This window comes from Chionomys nivalis, chromosome 5 (genome assembly GCF_950005125.1).
Source record: "Chionomys nivalis chromosome 5, mChiNiv1.1, whole genome shotgun sequence".
NCBI lineage: Eukaryota > Metazoa > Chordata > Mammalia > Rodentia > Cricetidae > Chionomys > Chionomys nivalis.
The window spans coordinates 77,828,005-77,834,915 of NC_080090.1; the positions used below are offsets into that span (position 1 = coordinate 77,828,005).

Here is a 6,911-nt window from a genome sequence, read left to right on the forward strand (position 1 = left end):
TTTTTTGGGGATCCCTTCTGTTTGTTTGGGTTTTGTCCTATTATTGTTGGTTTATTTTCTTTTATCTTATACCTATATATTTTCTAGAAAGAGAAAAAAACAGTTTGTGAATTCTAATAAGATGGATAGTGAAAGGAATATTGGAGGAGTTGGGGTAGATGAAACCATGGATAATATATATTATAAGGAATATTTACATTCTGTTTGAAAGAGGAATGTAACTATCTCTCTGCACCTACAAAAATATGCTAATGCTTTGAAATGAAACTGTTACCTCATTTGATAAATCTAATGTATAAATTTGACACAAGATCTTAGGTTTATAAAAAATATCATCAGATAATTAACATAAGACTATATTTATAGATTGGAAAAGCATCATTATAAATGAAGTTATTAAGCCCCCAAATAGGTGAACATAGTAAAAATAGTAAAAAAGAAACTCATTTGAGAAAATAATATTCGCTGCACTTAAGAAATACATGGCATCTCTCAGACAAAAATCTGATCTCCAAAATATACAAGGAAATCAAGAATTTGGTCATCAAAAGAACACGTATTCCACTGAGTAGTACTCTAATGTGTATATATTTCACATTTTCTTTATCTATTCTTCCATAGAGGGGCATCTAGGTTGTTTCCAGGTTCTGGCTATTACAAATAATGCTGCTATGAACACAATTGAACAAATGCTTTTGTAGTATGATTGGGCATCTCTTGGGTATATTCTCAAGAGTGGATCCTGAGGTAGGTTGATCAGCACCAAATCTACATCTGACAGAGGGATAATATTCAAAATATATAAATAACTCAAAGAAACTAGATATCATCAAACAAAATTAATAACAAATGGGGTGCAATCTTGTGGCCCTTTTTGTTAGAGGTCCACAAGAACTCCATCCATCCTGATAATACATCCACAAGGATGGAAAAGTATTTGTGTGTAGAGAGCTGTGTGGAGTCACACCTGATGGCTATGTGTAGAGAGCTGCGTGGAGTCGTACCTGATGGTGCTGGCTCCCGCCCTCCGCAATCCCAAAAGCGAGTGCTCTCTGTGATAATCAACTCCTAATATCAACTAGGCCTGACATATCACGCAATGATTGTCAGCTGCTTGCATATGCGTGGACCTATGGGCAGTGCCCACCTGGCAATCCGGGATTGGTAGCCCATGCCTACTTAAGGGCTGGGAGAGGTTTGCCCTGAGAGAGGAAGAGAGAGCAAGGAGAAAGAGAGAGGGAGAGAGTGAGAGAGAGAGAGAGAGAGAGAGAGAGAGAGAAAGAGAGAGAGAGATTTTACAATTGTTAACAAGGTCTTGAATAAACTGCTTAGCAAGAAGAGCTCCGGTGTTGCGTGTCCTTCTTGCTGGTCAAGAAGACCGCGACATTTGTGGTTTTTTACTGGGGCCATATATGTGAAACCCATCTTTCAGTCCATATTGTGTTGGAGGCCCTGCATCTGGTGAATGTGGAATGAGGGTTTAAGATTTGTAAGTTGGAATAGTTTATTGGCAGTTGAAGAAAGTATTGGTGAATTGTTATAAAAATTGTCTGAGGTTTGTAATAGTATATAATTCTGGGAAAAGACTATGAGAGTCTGGATGGAGAGATAAAATAGTGAATGCAGATAGGTCAGGATGCCTTAGTGAAGTGGGAGAGACCATGTCTCTTTGGCAATGTCTGGTAGTCCATGATATGAAGTGGGAATTTGGGTACATGACTACTGTCTTTTGCCAACAAGACTACATTATTATTAGAAGTAGAAATACATTGTTTCTCCTTTTGATACTCTTGGCAATAAATGTTAGCTGCCCCAAATGGGAGAGAGCTAACTGCAAGAGGTCATTTTTAGGAAAGGAAGAAATGTAAGGATATTGGAATAAATGGTAATGTAGCCATACTTTGAGTCTCTTTATATATATTTTGGATCAATGTAATAATAAAAGCAGTTAGTTTTGCCTCTTGAGAGGTAGTGCCTGGGGATAGGAATTTGGCTTATATGGTGATATATATATATATATATATATATATATATATATATATATATATCAGGGACATCCTCAGATATTATGGTTTATCCAGCTGTATAAAGCAATGGGTTTTTTGTGAACTCTCACATACAAAGACAAAAAGAAAAAAAAAACTGTGTACAGATCTAAACAGATTAGCAACAGAGGCATCTCAAATGGCTGAGAAACACAGAAATATTCAACATCCATAGCCATCAGGGAAATGCAAATCAAACTGATTTTAATATTCCATCTTACACCTGCCAGAATAGCTAAGATAAAAAAAAAACACAAGTGACAGCTCATGCTGGAGAAGATGTGGAACAAAGGGGATCAATCCTCTTTTGGTGGTAGGAGTGCAAACTTATACAGTCTAAGTTTTCAAATGAGCTTTTTACTGCTTTTTTTTTATCGTTATTGAATTTTTCCTTGATAGTTTATGCTGACTTCCTAATTAAATTCAACTATTAAGGTATGCTATTTTAATTCATTCACAATTTGGAGTATGTCTTCTGATATTATTAAAAATTCTTATTGTCTGTTTTTTTTTAATTCATACTCTGGCATTTAATTTATTTGAACCCATTGGAATTAATTACTTTGGAGTTGACTATTTTAAATGTTGCTTTGCTTTTTTATGATTTTTGTTTTTGTAAATTGAAACATGATCAATAGCAGTCAGAATTTTGGCTAAACTTTAGACATCACTGTATTCTTTCAGCTAACACAGCCAGTGGTCAAGAAACGTTTTATAGGGTTAGGCTGTCCCTCTGCTTGTGTGTAGCTCAGTAACTAAGTCCTTTGCACATATGTTCAGCTCACTGAGCACAATCTACAATACCACTACAGGTGTAGAATTCCTAATTCAAATTCAACCACAACTGATAAACATTTCTACTATGAAAATATGGAAATGTATCATTAAAGAATGGCCGTTTCAATTCCATTACCATTGGTATAATAAAGAAAAGAGGGTAATCATGTTTATAGTAAGGTATCAGATATTAATTGTATGAAAGGAAATAGATATTTAGAATAAGGTTTACAACTCATATTGAAATAATGTAAAAAATAGAAATAGGAAAATAAAAGAAATAAATAATAAAAATGAGATTCTATATGATGCAAATTCTTAAAACGTTAGATAAGAAAAGGTATTTGTAAAACCTAATCATGCAAACCAAGCCAGTCTCAGCACTCCTATGATAAGCTGGCCAGCAGTGTAGAGTATGTGTGTGTGCATTTAGTCATTGTATGTAGTTCCTTATGTGAGCAGAGTTAGAGAGTCTATCTAGATTGCCTCATCTCCCTTGGCAAATTGAGTTCATGTTCTCCAACAAGAACAACACCTTTGTGGGATTTGACATCCTGATTTGATCATTTTCCTGCTTGTCCTTCAACTAGATAATCAATAGTACATGCTTTCTTATTGCATTGCCTGAATGGCACTTTTGGATCTGTCCACATAGTCCACTTTGGGCAATCTGTCCACTTAATATGTACTTAGACCTTATTGTTCTTTTTTTAAAAAAATTATGTATTTATTTATTTATTTTTTCGAAACTGGGTTTCTCTGTAGCTTTGAAGTCTGTCCTGGAACTAGCTCTTGTAGACTAGGCTGTCCTCGAACTCACAGAGGTCTGCATTTCTCTGCTTCCTGAGTGATGGAATTAAAGGCATGCACCACCACAGCTTGGAAACCTTATTACTCTTAAGGTCAAAAAGATCATAAATTTTCTCTGGAAAATTAGTGAATCTCACACTAGAAGCCATTCTATGTAGGGTATCTAAAAATAATGGGACACAGTATTAATATGACTACAAGTTTTTCCCCTCTAAATAAAACTATTTTCCAGAGGTCTCAAATAGGACAGTCCCATGACATCTTATTTTTGATATCAAGAGTGGAATATTTGGGTAAATAGGCACTGTTAACTCTAAAACTAGCCAAAAACTGAGCACAACTGTTTTTAAGTGATTGATTACACTGATATGGCTGAGTGCAGAGAAGATAACATCTTTCCCAAACCTATAGCTAATGTGGATCCCTGATTCCCTTATGATTGGACTGATAGTCTCCTCAGTGATACTTTCTAGTGCTGAATGTGTGTTAGTCAATGTTTCACTCCCATAGCTGCTCTTTTTCCCATTAACTCATGTGGCTCTTCCTGGCTCTATCTCTGTGTCCTCTCTCTGACTCTCATCCTCCCAGCTCTACCTCCTTTCTCTTTTTCTCTATTTTTATTTCAATCTCATGCCTGTTATAAATTATCTGGTCCTGGGCACAGAGTGTAAATTTTATGAAACTCTCTTTGTTTTAAACTATGACACCATCCTTTTGTTTTCATGACATACTGGGAGCAGAGTACTCTCCTGTTGTGTTTAGCCTGCCATAAGGCGCATTACTCTCTCTAGTCTGTTCATCTTTTAAATCTTTCTGTCTTTCTTTGATCTGGAAACCTGTGTTTTCCATTATCATCTTCCTTCTGAAAAAGTTTCTCCACTGAACCTTGGATTATTCCCTAGAGAGTTGAATAATTATTGAATTGATATCATCTATCATCTATGGTAATTGTTTCTTGGTCATTTGTTATAAAAACAATTTGTATAATAACATTCTATCACAAGATGTGGTTGCCCAACTACAATATATTCTTTCTTTCTTTTTTTCTAACTTCCAATCTCTTATGATATCTAAATACCAATTTATCCCAATAATTGAATTAGACTACCAAACTCGTTCTATATCTTTGTACTTACTTTTGTTTTAATGATAAAATCTAAACTCTAACTTTGATCTCTGTGGAATTAAATAATTGTAACGTTTGAATGTGAAGTTAAGTTTATAAAAATAATTCATTCAAAATCACAGCCTTGGCAAGATAGTTCAGTGTTAAAGCATTTTCTTAATGAACAGAAGGATCTGACTTCGAGCCCTAGAGCTCATATCAAAACATCCAAACCACCATATATGTTTGTAACTGTGTTGGTCAGCCAGTTTAGCCATAATAAAGTTCCAAGCCAGTGAGAGACATTGTCTCAAAATGTGTAATCAAAATGTTTTTTAAAAATATATGGGTAGTACTTAAGTAATAATATAGAAAGTTTTACTTAGGTTTACACAGACACACTTAAGTTCATAAGGCTCTTCATTTTTTCCTTCTTTTACTTTGTTCCCATTGTGTATGTCCCTGGCATTTGGTACAAATGTTCTATGTTATGACATATTACATTTTAAAAAGTACATTTCTCATTCTCAATATTTATATTTACTTATACAATGCATATTGTCTTCAGAACATATGAATATCAACACAGTTCCAGTTCTATTTAATAGCTTATGTATAGCCTTTGAGGCCCTTGCTGAGTATGTATCTTAACAGTGTTTCTGCAGGGATTGGAAAGGCAATAGCATAGTCTGATTAAAGGGACCATTTCCTTAAGACAGACTAAATCTGATTAATCAAAATGAAACCAATTCAAGAGAATGTTTTCTTATATTCCTTAGGAATTTATAGCTATCTACTTTATTTTTCTTTTTGCTGTGATACTCCTGTGATAAAACTTTATACTGAATGTTAACTGATAGATTCTTCTTAGGAATTCTATTTATGAACTAATCTCCATATTTATTCTTGCAGAGATAGTCCTAATCAAATTATATAATCATGAGCCATATAGAACCCTAAGCAAAGATTATCAATGTGAGACTAGAGAAAAAAAAACATATACAGTTCTTGGTTTTCATTAATAAAGTTTGTTTCAGTATAATACTTTCCTGACAGGGGAGATACCATGATAACAAAGGTGCTTTTCCCAAGGCAAGCCTTATCTATTGCACTCCAGATATGCTGACCCCTGCTATTTTTTCAAATGCAGAAAACTCTACTGCATAATTTTTGGTAGTGGGAGACTGTTCATTATACTATAGAAATTAAGAAAATTAACAAAAAAGGTTCAATACAAGCATAAAATTAAATATTTAAAAATGTTTCCAGGTCATTTTTCTGGTCCCTGAGGTCAGGCAATGTTCCCACAGGCTAGAGTGTACTTCAAAAATAGTTTGACTAGGTAGTGTGTTAATCATAATGAAATTCTCAGATTTGCATTAGCAACCCCCAATTTATCCTGGAAAGACTCGAGGAGACAGTGTTGACACACTAAAATCTATTTACTCAACACATCACACCTTTCCAAAGTTTTCTTAGTTTTAAATGTTCTAGCCTAGCCGGGCAGTGGTGGCGCACGCCTTTAATCCGAGCACTCGGGAGGCAGAGGCATGCGGATCTCTGGGAGTTCGAGGCCAGCCTGGTCTACAAGAGCTAGTTCCAGGACAGGAACCAAAAAACTATGGAGAAACCTTGTCTCGAAAATCCAAAAAAAAAAAAAAAAAAAAAAAAAGTTCTAGCGTGATGTGGAGTCCTGCCACAGGAATTCATGCTCTTCTTGCCAAGGAGAGCTCTCATTTGCCTACCATTTGACTCTCACCACTGTTTCTATTGTATGATATCAGTAAATATTTAGCAATCACCTGGAAGAAGATTTGTACGTAGTCCAGAACATAGACAATAATTTTACATTTTCAGGACTCTGCATGTAGTAGAACAGTGGGAAGAACAAAGGAGCATGACATACAGAGAAAGAACTTTTCCCTTTTATTTCCCATCAATCTTGGAGGGAGGACAAAGATATACCCAACTCATGTATATATGTACATATGTATATGTTATTCTTTAATAGATTAGCAAGAAAGAACATGAACCTTATGCTGGACTTCATCTAAGACGAGTTAAAATTCTCTCCCACTTCTATTTAAACCACTTTTGTGTATTTACTCATCTTATTAAAGACAGAATGTTGATAAAAATAAATGTTTTTTTTCTTTCTGCACATTTTCTCAGAA

General features: G+C 34.8%; 1 pseudogene; it reads left to right on the forward strand.

Moving 5' to 3' along the window:
* Positions 1–5,778: 5,778 nt before the first annotated feature.
* On the forward strand, positions 5,779–5,930 carry LOC130875261 (U1 spliceosomal RNA; annotated as a pseudogene).
* The last annotated feature ends 981 nt before the right edge of the window (positions 5,931–6,911 follow it).